General features: G+C 39.3%; 1 long non-coding RNA gene across 1 annotated transcript; it reads right to left on the minus strand.

The window, feature by feature from the left end:
* Positions 1-3,943: 3,943 nt before the first annotated feature.
* On the minus strand, positions 3,944-12,217 carry LOC118121362. Its single transcript, XR_004698311.2, has 3 exons — positions 12,176-12,217; positions 4,081-4,142; positions 3,944-3,997 (listed from the first exon to the last, which is right to left on the minus strand). It is a non-coding gene; the product is annotated as an uncharacterized LOC118121362 (long non-coding RNA).
* Positions 12,218-14,110: the final 1,893 nt, after the last annotated feature.

Raw genomic sequence — 14,110 nt, forward strand, 5'->3', positions numbered from 1 at the left:
CAACAGTTGCGTTTGGGACAATAGCAACAGCAACCAATTCCCCAGTTTGAGGATCTGTGTACTTTGTCGAGCCTCGCCAGATAAACAGCTCTTTGTGCAGCAGCTGTTGCACGGCTTCAGGGATCTGTGGACTGAGTCCGGCAGGTGGTCTTTACTTGCCGCGGTTCAATTACTACAGGTCACTTTTACAGTTTCAGAAAGAAAACTGCAACCAGCATTACCACAGGCCAAGTAAACAGCCCTTTCTCATAAGGAACAGGCATTGCACAAGTAAACCCAATAAGTAAAAAAAAAATACAACTGCAGAGTAAACAGTTAATGTGAAACATAAAGTCAAGTACAAAGATCCAGTTATGATGAACAAACCTGGTCAAACTTCTAAAATGAGGAACATTTAGGAATAATCACATTCCTCCATAGTTATCAACCCTGAGATTTTCGGGTCCAGGGTTAGTGTATTTAAAGACTTTTTTTTGCCTAATTCTGTTCTAACTCTGGACCAACATTTGTAGCAAGATGTGAAAGTGGAGGCCGTGTTTTGTTATTTAAACGATTATGTAGGCAGATAAGAAGGAACCAGCTAGAGGTATATAGAATTTCTACAGCCAGTTATAAAGCTAAAATACAATGATGTATATGATTCAACCTCTTAAGGCAGGAGTCGGGTGCATCCTTAAAGAGCGGATCACCATAATCCAATAAAAAATAAAAAGGTTGCCAAGATCAAGTGTATCCTTGCTAGCAGGAGGGAACAGGAGTTATTTTCAGAAGAGAAACTTCATTTAAAATTAAAGGTTCTGCTTGAAGATAAAGTTTTCAAAGTATGATTTGGATGACACATCCTCTGTGAAAACATACTTGGCAGCTTTCTGTCAGAAAAACCATCGACCAACTCTACCTTCACCTTTAATAAGCCCTTGAATCCAGTTCTGGTGCAGCTCAGTGGGTGTATTGGGCAGCTCCCGGTGAGGACGTGAAGCAGGGTTTAGCTGAAGAAGAAAACATTTGCAGATTCTCTTGTGGCTGGCTTCTTCAGATTGTTTTCTTGACCTTGTCCAGCAGATAGAGCATTCCATTAGCAGCAGCATGCAGCTCCCACAAGACTCCTCATCGCTCTCCCTGTTAACTCTTTCTTCTTCTTCTGTTTCTGTTGCTCTTCGTTTTCATTATCTTAACTCTCCAATTTCCCCTCTTTTACTTTTTTCTTCCTTTGTTTTACCTTTTCTTTCTTTTCTCTATCTCATTCACTACCTGTACCTCTTTTTTGCCTGTTTCCTTCTGCTCTTCCTCCAACCTCTTCACTATGGGGGCGGGGTCAAAAGTGGACAGTTACAAAAATAGACAGATCAGAGATACAGCAAAGTGCAGCCATTAAGGCTCTTCCAGAGAGCCCTAATCCTCCCCCATTTTGCAAGGCAAGTTTATTCATATAACATATTTCAACAACAAGGCAATTCAAAGTGCTTTACATAAAAAATAAGTCATCATAACACATTTTCTAAACAACAAAATACAATAGAAAACAGAGGCATTTAAAAAGAAACTGAATACAGTTTACATCCAGTTTAATACAGAATAATACTAATGATAAATAATAAATAAAATAAGAAATTAAAAAGTCTTAGGGAAGCTACATAACTACCATTAGCTCAAGGCGATGCATTTAAGGAACATATGTAACTGGGTAAACTACAGACAATATCCTGGGTTACACCCTTATTATTATTTTATTTCACTTTAAAAATAGATTGGGGGCTATTGAGAAAACATTCAGGGCTGCAGCCCCAGAATCCACCGCCTAGCTCCGCCCCTGATTGTATGTAAGACACAACATATATTCTAGTAGATATGGAGGAAACATTTCAGTAATGCTTATATGTTCACTTAAGGCTGCTCTGTGAGTATCTTTATACCATTTGTGAACATAATGCCATGAGCCTCTGCAGTCGTGCCCTCCTCCTTTGAATGTGTCTCTGTTTTCACTGTGAGGTGAACCACACAGCCACAGCAAGCTCCATGACTTCCATGACTTTAGCTCTAATTATAATACTCCCAACTGCCAATTATAATCCAGCAATGGGCTATGTGCACACGGTGGTGCTGACTTGGTTCTGGTGAAATCTCAGCCAGCTACCTTAATTCCGCTCTGCTTCAGCTACCTGTACTGTTGAATCTACTTTTGAAAAGTGAAGAAATCCTGGGAGTTCTCCCAGCAGTCAAGGTCAGCATAACTGAACTGGTTCAGTGCTGACCAGATTTTCCTTTGTTTTTTTAAATCATTTTTCTAAGCATAATACCAGAAAACCTTTCTGCCAGATATAAAATAATAACAGAACTCTGAAAAGAATAATTTCACTAGGCAAATTGTTCTCTGTGCCTGTTAGGGACTAGGAGTAAGATTTATTTCCAGTCTTGACTAGATAAAGGCTCTAGCCTAGATAGTGCAACTGCCACTATTGATAGGTCAGACATAAGGCTACGAGTTACAGCCTGGCCCTGGTGGTGCAAGAGACCCTGGATGAAGGTCCTGTGTTTGACCGTTTCATCCACCACAACATTCTCAATGAGTGGACATAGTCACTCTTTATATTCCCTCAGATGACTTTCTGAAGTCTCTCTGGCAGAAAACTTTTGCCCATTACAATATATTAGTTTAGTGGCTCGGGTGTTTGTCCTGTGGTAATGCCGGTTGCAGCCTTCTTTCTGAATCTGCAAAACTGACCTGCAGTAATTGAACTGCAGCAAGTAAAGACCTGCTGCTGCACAAAAAGCTGTTCACCAACATTTATTGAATCTCAGCAGAAGAATCTGTTGTTGCCATTGTCGTGAAGGCGTTGTTTTCGTGATCAACAACATCACTTACGTTGATGTGTCCCAGCTGCTACTCTCACTTCACCATTGGATGAAACCACAGACCTTTGAAACGAAAAGTCACTCATGATTGGCTGGTAGATCTGTTGCTATTGGTCACCCTGGGTCATTGCAATACACACGTGGGAAAACCCCTCCCACACAATAGCGATTATAATAATAATAATAATAATATTATTGTTGCTTATATTTATTTATTAATAGGAATTATTAGTAAGCCTATACCAAAAGCACTGCAGATGCTTGATGCTTTATTTATTCATGTCATTGTTATCATATTGGCTACACTATATATCAATGACGTGAATAATCATTTTTGGGGCAAAGACAAAAAACATTAATGCTATAAACGTTGAATCAAAGCTTTATTTACAGTGTGTACATTTTGAACAAACAAAACTGGCCCAAGCAGTGTCAGCCAAAGTCAGCCTGCACCCGGATCTGGGGTATCATTTGAGGCTTAAAATGCCCCTTTGCAGCCTCTGGGTCGTAGGATCTGGGTGGCAATCTGTCCGAATCTGCCCCAGTGTGCAGACGCCTGTGGTGCCATGCTGTGTACTTCTGACCAGCTTCCAGCCTAGTCTGAAGGGTGGCACACAGGTCGGCGAGCTCCTGGCTGCAGAAGGATGGAGGCCATCCTCCTCATCCGGCATCATGTCGATGGTGGTGCCCCCTCCAGAACTCCACGTCATCTGGCACCAGGAGACTCTTCCTCGCTCCAAGCAACTGAAACACAATCTGTACAATCAGCACAGATCAATGACACAATACACTTACAAGTGTGAATTATTTTATGTAATAGTAGTTATCTTACCCTCTTCCTTCTCTGTCGAGACCGAGCTGAACTTTTCATTGCGGCTCCCAGAGCTTCAAGGTCTGGTTGGCTGTAGCGGAATTTCCTCCGTACTGTCCCAAAGTATGTCTTACATGCAGCTGGAAAACAACATGAGTAGCTTGAGTTCAATATTATTAAAGTAAGTAAAGTAGTCGCTGAATCACTGTAAAAAGATCCACAGTTAAAAAAACACAATTACTACAGTTACTTAAATACAATGACGTCGTTTCGCACACTGCGAGAGCATCAACCAAATGTGCAGTGACCTCATCGTTGTGGGGGGAGCTCACACTGTGAAAACAATATGATAGAAAGAGATCAGAGAGAGAACATATTTCATATAGAAACAATGCGTCTTTTTTTTTTTATCTTACCCTTGCTCCGGTTCGTAGCACCTGCCATTTGCCTCAGAGTTATGCAGACGTCGCACAGTTTCCTATAAAATACAACAGGACAAAAAAGTCACATTTATGAACAAAATAACAATCCGGTTCTAACAGTACATAAACATTTAAACGTACACTAGTTCTGCACTCATTGCTTTGTTCTTCTAACTTTCTCACTAATCCCACAGTTGTTTAGACACTATTCAGATGTGCTAGTTGAAACATATCATTGCCCAAGTTTCCTGGATGCGGATTGCTGGTAGATGTGTGGTTAACACATCCACTGTGCATTTAACCAACACAAGTGAAAAGGTAACTGTAATCATGCCACTCTGCACAGTGGTTGAGATTTAGGATAGTGTTCATGGGCAAGATTGAAGAGGTGGGTTGTCAGTCCTGTCCAGGGAAACAGACTTACTGACCCTCATTGTTTTGGATTATAATAAAATGTTGAAATAAATTGCACTGTTTCAAAATTTTTTCATAGCATTGACCTTTGCTCATGGTATACAAGGTAATTCATTATAGCACACTTACTTACATAAGGGAAATCTATATAAGCTACAATTTCAGATTTTATATTTATTTTAAGCCGGGTGTACTTATGCCAGATATTTTAGTTGGTACCTTAGTTAGTACCTTTTAGAAAAAGGTGTTACCTCTGCACCACTGAGTGAAACTATCCTGATTTGCATTTCTAAAGCTCACAGCATTGTCATTTACATGTGAAAGCCTCCCCTAGGCCTAGGAGCAGGGGGGTCAACTGCCAACATTCTCCGGCTTGTAAAACCGGCAGAAACTGGAACCCTGCGTCAATTCCCGGCAGTTCCTGGCAGTTTTCTGTGCTGCCTGCAGGTCGTTAACCGGAAATTCCACCGAAATTTGCAGGGGCACTAACTGACACAAATTCTTCTTTTCATGCAGTGTCTCCCTTGACACTGTTGAGTAGTTGCAATGGAACATTATATTAAATGATACATTAAAACGGTGATGGATGTGGGTCAGGTCATGAGGTATAAATGATGAAAAGCAGTAAAGTATCAGGAATATAATATTTTTGATGTTACAGCATCATTAGAAATGAAAGAATCCAAGTACATGCAGCGTAATGTAAAACACTGAACTTTATCAAATGTGTTTTGAGCTGGAGGAAGTTTTCAGATCATTTACAGATCATCAGAAGCTGTCTGGTACAGAAACCTCCCACACAGTTCCCTATTTTTAATTAGCTCCACCTTTTTGTTGCTATACCTCCAACTTTGCACACACCACAGGAGGTCCTTCCACTAGGCTGTCCTTGGTTTTGTTCTTTCCATGGGAGCTGAATTAGAATGCACAGTATTACAGTTTCTGTGAAACTCCAACTTTAGATTTTTCATACAGACAAATGTTTTCATCAGATGACAGTATTCTATGATTTTTGATAGATCAGAAGTGTTGAAATGATTATCTTCGGTGTATAGCCTCCTGTGGACAGGTGTTGCAAATTAGCGTTTCACTATAAACACTAAATGCAGTGCATCTGGTGCCTGAGCATTATCGTATGTTACAGCTCCAATGTTATTGTTCTGTCCATGTCAAATAAAATAAACTAACTAACTAGACATCGTTATGTCTACACCTAACTGAAGAGATGAGATCTTTGTTCTTATGTTCCTACACCCGTACCTTCCCCTCAGACTGGGACAGTTGGCATTCATTAATTTCTCCTCTCATAGGAGCCGAGAGGTGGAGAAACACAGTTGGGTGAAAGATATTAACAGTGGCAACAAAGCATTTGCTGTGTTTGAAATGTAGTTGTTAGCGGTGACAGTGTGTTTGATGCAGCTTGTTTCTTTTCTTTGTTGCGTGCGCGGCCTGGCTTCATGCGTCTGTCTGATGTCTGCTAGTTGCTTTCATTGTCGTCACTGCATGCTTTCCCACTTCTCCTTGTTTTCCTTGTCTCATCTCCTGCTCTTTCTGTCAAAAGTGGGAATGGTGCAGCAATACAAATTTTGTTGGAAATAACCATTTCTTTGGAAATGGTTATTTCAAGAGCATCATGATTTCTGCAAAAATGGGAAACTTTTTTGGCTTTATCTGTGTAAACTACCTATTGAATGAATTTTGCTTGGTCACCTACTGTAGAAATACAGTGTCCAGAAACAAAACAGCAAGTTGCATAAAAGTGTATCGTACTGGACAAAAGCTTTGAGGTATTTTTACACTGTATTGTTGTGATGAGAGAGACTCACATGCATAGTACAGGCAAAACTCAAAGATCAAATCACACCCTGAGTTTTAATGCAGGGAGATGTCACACACAGGAAGGCAGTCAGTGATGAAAAGGTACAGGTATAGGTATAGGTAAAAAACCTACAGGGCAAAGGCAGTCTCGGAAACAAAAAGAGGCAATGTTCACACACAGGAGGACGACACGAGGAATGAATGCTGGAAAGCTCAACATGAGGTACTGAGACAATGTAGCAGGGAGGTGGTGTGTGAGCAGCTGTATATAGGGGGGGTTAGGGTGAAGAGGTGCAGGTGTGGCGAGCGCAGTGGCAGGTTCTGAACATTGTGAGGAAGTGAAGCTGGAGTCCACGAACAGAGTGAGTGATTGAGAATATATAAATGTAGTTGGGTTGTTATGTCTGATGTTACTTTGCAAGCCAGAATGATAAACTGACCATCTTCCTGAACAGGTTGTGTTGAGAGGAGAAACATGGGAGAGAGGAGAAAGAAGGAGAGAGGAAGGAGTGATGGTGTAATCAATTACAGCAGTGGTACAAATCATTCAATTATATTATTATTATTATTATTATTAGTCAGCGATACCTGCTGAATGAGGAGAGAGAGAGAGTTCAGTGCATCCTGGGAGTTCTCCCAGCAGTCAAGGTTGGCACAACCAAACTATGCTTACCAGACTTTTGGTTCTGGTGAAATCTCAGCCAGATTTAAAATAATAACAGAACTCTAAAAAGAATAAGTTCACTAAAAATAAACAGAGAGAGTGAGGCAAGTTTTTCTCTATGCCTGTTAGGGACTAGGAGTAAGCAGCTGCCACTTCTGGTCAGACATAACGCTACAAGTTACAGCCAGGCCCTGTTGGTGCAAGAGACCCTGGTTGAAGGTCCTGTGTTTGACCCATTCATAGTCACTCTTTATATTCCCTCAGATGACTTTCTGAAGTCTCTCTGGCAGAAACCTTTTGCCCATTACAATATATTAGTTTAGTGGCTTTTCTAAACATGTCTCGGGTGTTTGTCCTGTGGTAATGCCGGTTGCAGCCTTCTTTCTGAATCTGCAAAACTGACCTGCAGTCATTGAACTGCAGCAAGTAAAGAACTGCTGCTGCACAAAAAGCTGTTCACCAACATTTGTTGAAGCTCAGCAGAAGAATCTGTTGTTGTTGCCATTGTCGTGAAGGCGTTGTTTTCGTGATCAACAACATCACTTACGTTGATGTGCCCCAGCTGCCACTGCTACAGAGCGCTGGTCAACTGTTTCAGATACTATTAATTTAAAACGTATCATGTGTCCAAATCACACCACATGGACGTGCAAATTGCCATATAGCATAACTATAGCATAACTTCTTTGAAGCCAATAAAATAATTCTTGAGATACGTGTTCCATATACTCAGAGACAGACAGATATAGAGATTACCTGGAATTATTAGACAGATGAAAGGCTCTGATCTAGCTCTGATTTATCTCCCCATTCCATATTGTAAATAATTTATGTGCATTATAATTTTATGAATGATAGCTTTTCTCATACACTCCGGAGCTACTTCAGAATTATTCTTTGTCAATAGTGAGTTCTCCTCAACAGGCCTACACTATACTGTCTGTTTTGTATTGTTTGCATGTTGGACATTCTGTACAGAGCTTCTAAAAACAGTCTATGGCGTAGAGTGAAGTTCGAAAACTTTGCATCCATCCTACCTGGTTTATTTACAATGAAGCTGTTGTGCATCCTATTTTAAAGTCAATGTTTTTTATATAATCAAACAGAATTAGGTTTATTATAAATATATTAAAGTTTTACTTTGTAGACAAATTCTTAAAGAGGAAGTGATTCTGCGAATGTTGTTTGCATGTGTTACAGGTGTCAGGTTAAGATTCCATAAGCAGATGAGTTTTCAGATGGCAGGTGCTTCTGTCCAGTGCAGCTTCGCTCAGTAGAATTTATTCACAAATATGCAAAATAATCATTTTCTCTCTTTTTAACATTTTGCTGCATTTTGTTCTTTGTATATGTTATCTTCACAATACCAATATCCAAATACACAAAATATATCTTTACATCTTTCTTTACTCTGTCTTTTAAACAGCTCAAATAAAACACACATTCTCAACTTCTCTGTTCAGTGAATTCAGGTGTAATATTATATCAGTGAAATTCTCGTTCAGCCTATTAACTGAGTTATTCTTAGTGTTCAACTATTGACTATAAACATTACCTGGAAATATTTCCCTTTTTTTAATCTCATTTATATAGTCCAAATAAAGCAGTGTAATACTGAAAATAAACAAAATAAATTTACACAATGCTACAGTAAGATGAGTTAGCAAAAATCTAATTTTTACCATTGGTGAATATTAAGAATACAAACCCTGGACTTTAATAACATTTTACAGAGTATATGTATGTTTGTAACCAACTCGTATAACCAGAAATATTGTATTTATTCAAAATTAAATGCACTGGAGCCAAAACCTAAGCGCACGTGTATATTACCTTGGACACACCGTAAAGTTTAATATCGACGCCATCTTAGGCCAAGTGTGACACGGAGGACAACCGTAAGTTCAAATGGTCATCAAACCACATATACCCAACAAATATTCTCTCACAATCAATCTCACATGTAAATGAAATGACAATCAGCAGCTGTATGGAATTATTCACATTTAAAACACCACCAACCTGTATAAACAGGAGAAAGAATGAGACAGACGGCAGGTGCTTCTGTCCAGTGCAGCTTCGCTCAGTAGAATGAGGAAGTCAACAAAAGTCTGCGATCACAAAGAGGGTCCGTGAGAGAGGCACAGCACCACACTGCCTCCTACTGAGATACTCGAAATAGGTGATACACCAAAAATAAAGGTTTATACCCTACCATAAGGACTTAACATTGTGGCTCACAGAAATAACATTAACCAAAATATCGACAAATTCCATAAAATGTGACCATATATTTTTAGGTGCGTCACACCAGGCCGAATCAGACACCTTTGAATGTCTGTGTTAGTCCAATATGGTGTGATCTAAATCTAAATATCAAAATGGTCAGTTTTGGCCTGCAGGCTGCCAGTTGCCGACCACTGCTATTGGTTATCCAAGGAAGTAGAATAAGCCTCGTTCCATTGACTGCCTGTTACACACTGCCCCGCCCCCACTGACAACAATCCAAAAAGGACAGGCCCAACTATTACCCAGAATATATTATGGACAATCCCTGCCCACTTTTACAAACACTACTCAATTTTCACCATCTTAGAACTGTTTTAAACATTTGATGTAATGTCTCTGTTTGTGAATCACTGAAAATACAGCATTAAAACTTAATTAACATACACTCTCAAAAAGGATGTGTCAAGAACACACTTTTTGTGTCATTACTATTTCAACACAGTTTTTGTTAAATCAGTAAAAAGATGTATTAAAAACATTACACAACTGAGTAACAAATAATGTGTTAAACTATTGACCAATCACGTTGCGGACTGTTGCTGAAGTCATCATCCAAATCTAAACCTGCCTCAACCTGTCTCAATGCCATCTTCCTTTGGATTGTGACACCACGGTGGAGAGGAGAGGAAATGAAACAACAAAAGGTAACAAACCTAAAGCTAAAGTTTCCTCAGTGATAGTGTTTCACTACCAGTGTCTTATATTAAAACATTATTGGCTGAGACTGAGATTTTACATAATTAGACACACTTGTACATAATTAGACACATTTGTTACTTTTAACACATCTGTTTTGAGAGTGTACACTCTCTTCACACTTATCATGCTTATACACTTGTGTACTTTGAACTGCATGATTGGTTGATTGGATAATTGCACGAATAAGATTTAGAAAGTCCCTGATGAAGTGCTCCGTGTGTGTTGCCACTTGGCAGCCATCTTAGAAACAACCATAGGCAGTTAATTTAGGATAACAAGAGTCAGGCTCTAATAACAGCAACAGCTGCTCCTTCAACAGTCACTGACACATTAAAGGTATAGAGATCACCAGTCAAATCTGATTTTTTCAAACCTGCTCTCAAAGTTGTAATATCAATTTCTCAAAAATAAGGTTTAAAACACTTAGGTTACACTTTGACATCACAGGTTACACTTTGACTTGACATGTGCAAATCTTAACAAGAACTCTTACCTTTTCTTGGCTTAATCCAGAGCACCATGATTTTTTTTTAGATAAAGATTAACTTTGAAACTTCAGTTCAATCTCTAACCTCACCTCTCTGAGAACGATTATCAAGAATGTTGTATATGATCAAGTGAACTACAGACTATAATATCTGTGATAAATTCTATTCAGGCTTCTGCACAATAACGAGAGCAGAACTGCCCTGGATCATAGGATACTGCTGGACAGGCTAAGAACTGCAATTTGTGTTTCTAGTACTTCCAAAATTACAACTTATCAAAACTCTGCTGCACAAGTTCAGGACAAACAGATCCGATCAACCTTCAGTGATTCCCTGTTGTTGTCAGAGTACAGTTTAAAAACCTCCTCTTGGTCTACAAAGCACATGATGGACTGACTCCAAAGTACATATCAGACGTCAGTTCACCGTCCCAGTAGATCTCAGGTGACAAGTTGGAAATATCCTCCAAGTGCCTAAAGCATTTTCTCAGTTTTAGTATTTATACACCTAAAGAATGGAACAGTTTGTGGGTGAATACTCTTTTTCTGTTGAGCTTTTACTCAAATTAAAACACAACATGTTTGTGGGTTTTTTTCATGTGTGTATAAGCAGATGGACAGAAGAGAGCTTTTTGCTGTTTTATTGTTTTTTATGCAAATCTCTTTGAACTGATTTTGTATGAGATGATGCTATACATTTTGAATGCAAATTTGAAATGACAGTTGATAGAACACACTACTTTTTTTCACCACTGTCTTTGACGTGACAGACTTCCCTGGTGTCTGCCCGGACTTGGTGGCGCTGTGGCCGGACTGTGCGCCTTCACCCACCTGTGGAGCTGTCTGTGATCTCTGCGTCCGTAGCCAGGGACTGTTTATATTTATTCATCGCAAGTCATATCATCATCGCGATATTAAACAACATTATCGCATATCGCATGTTTTCCTAATATTGTGCAACCCTATACCCAAGCAAGAACAAACAGTGAACGCGAACCCAAACCAGTAAGTAGACCAGATACAAAATCCTCTCCCCCTGTTTCCACGCACAGCTGTTTACTCGTCTTTTGCAGCTGTTCTTTAGTTTTGCTCATCACAAACTTTTCATTTTGGTTTCTTGTAGGGTTTGAACTTTGTGCTTCTTTTTTCTTGTTACTACAGCAACCTACACACAGCGCAAGGTTCTGTTGTTTCCAATGAGCATTTCAGTTTTATGTGCATGTATTTGAAACCCCCATCAATCTGGACTTTCAGAAGAGAAATCAAAGAAAGAAAAATTGTGGTTTTAGGCATTATTTGAAGTCTTCAATGCTTAATCAACAGTCTGCAGAATATTAGAAAAGATAAACCACAAACCACCACACTTGACCACATGCTCTGATGAATGATAGAGCCAGTACTAAAGATGCAAAAAGTAGTTATTTTGTTTTAATGTGTAAAACCACTGATATTGTTATTAAGATTTTGCATTGGCTATCTATGCACACATTCTTGGTTGTGGCTATATGTTCAACCAACATCATGACTGATGGATTTAAGGGGTACATGAAAAGACAAGTCACTGGACATGTGTACCTCAGGAAGCCTGTTCTTTTGTAGAACCTAAATCATTTTATGTCCCAGTAAGGAAAGAACCAAGCTTGTATTTACCCAAAAGAAGCTACATCAACTCTGATCATATTTGTGTCTGTGTCTGACAAATGCCAGCTTCTACTTACTCATTCATGCATCCTTTGAGAATAGAGGCTACAAGGATTGTGTCAAACTAAGTTTTTTTTCTGGAACTGGTCCAGTCCAACTTTCACTTCCTTTCCTTCACTTCACTTCCTGCTGCTCTCATCTCGTCCTTCAGTCTCTCCATGTCAGGTCGGTCAGTGCTGACAGAGCATGGCCTGTCTGTCCGTCCATCTGTCCAAACCTCTCTGTCAGCAATCCCACAGCCACTATCTCTCCCTCATCTCTAGTTCATCCTCGATACGCTTTGCTCAGTGGTAAGTTCTGTCACATGCTGGAAATGCAGAGAGTGGGATGAAAATTCAAACTCAAGCTGGATATAGAAAGACACACAAAGTTTTGGTAAACTATCATATTAATAATGAGAATATCTCGTAGTTAATTGACAATACAGTGATTAAACTGAATAAATGGTAATAACAGAATCAAAACCCCAACTGAATAAAGAAACAATCAATTTAATAGTTATATGTCTTTTTTAAAGTTTGCATATGGCAAAATTGAGGCATGGGTCCCCGTTTCTTATCACCTTTGAATTATGTGCATTTGCAAATCAGGTTAAAAAAAATCATAACAGATAATACTACACTTGCCAGCTTTATTGAATTTTGCCCACACAGCGAAGAACCAGCTCCGGTCCCATTATCACTGTGTAAGCTTGTCGATGATAATTTGAACATATGTTCATGTAGAAATATTGAAGTGAATGGGAAAGTGGTCCCAGACTTGTGGACCTCACTGTGTAATGTGTCATGACTTGTTCTCAAAATGAGCTTGTATATGACTGCTTCAGTTTTCAGGTATAGATCTCACGCATGCTATTTTGACGAGCATGTTTGTCACTGTGAAGCGACAATGACCTGTTGAACTTGTGTATTTGTGGTCTGTTCATTTGCATACTGCATATTACACAGTTGATTTCTGAGGACATGCACATCTGGTGCTGCAAACGGACACATGTGATCGGCATCCATCATGTGTATGTAGCAAATATAACATGTATCAGTCAGTCACCACCTAAACTGATTAAACTGTAATTTTCTCATACTGTAACAAGTGTCAGTGTCAGAGTACAGTAATATGGGTATTTCCTGGAAACAGTATGTTAATGTACCCATACTATAGCTACTTGGTTGGATTAGCAAGCCTACTAAGCATAAACATACAAACATAAACACAGAATCTAAGGCAGAAAGCTCAGAAGTGTGAGGAGCTTTCATAGGAATGCATATGTCTTCATCTTTTGTCCCAGTTTGCCTCTATACATCCATGGACTGGCCAGTGGTGGACTTTGTAATTTAGGTGCTAGGTTTTGACCAGGAAAATATGCATGGAATAAAAAAAGACAGCCTGTCTGGTTCTGGAGCAACTATTATTAAAAAACAACTATATATTGTGAGTCTGACCATGTTATAAGAGTGTAAAGCGATGTATACAGTTACTAAACACTTGAAGTCCTCTAAGTGCTTCAACTCTGTCCTATCCCGATGGACAGTAGTGATCATCCTATGTCTAGTGTTTGATAAAAGACCATTGGCCCAGTTAAAGTCTCCTACATCCTAGTGAATCAGTGAACAATACATAATAAAAACCTGATCTGACCTAACATGCTGCTTTATTAGAAGAGGTTTGCCTCAGGCAGGAAGCTGTAGGGGTTTCTAAATGGTCATGTGCCCTTCTAATTGTTCAGTCTCATTTTGTTTTCCTGTCATTCAAATGACTTATTTCCTTCTTGTTACTGTCCTCATTTGTGATCAGTCAAAGATAATGAGAAATCTCTCCAGTACTCCCATATTAAACTCAAATGAGAGACCGATAGAGGGAGAATTTGATCGGACCGGCAGGAGAGAGGAGAGCAGTTTTCTCTTGTTAACCTCCGGTTCTCATCTCTCACCTTGCTCCATGTTTTTCTCTTCTTC

The sequence above is a fragment of the Hippoglossus stenolepis genome, chromosome 14 (assembly GCF_022539355.2).
Source record: "Hippoglossus stenolepis isolate QCI-W04-F060 chromosome 14, HSTE1.2, whole genome shotgun sequence".
Classification (NCBI taxonomy): Eukaryota; Metazoa; Chordata; class Actinopteri; order Pleuronectiformes; family Pleuronectidae; genus Hippoglossus; species Hippoglossus stenolepis.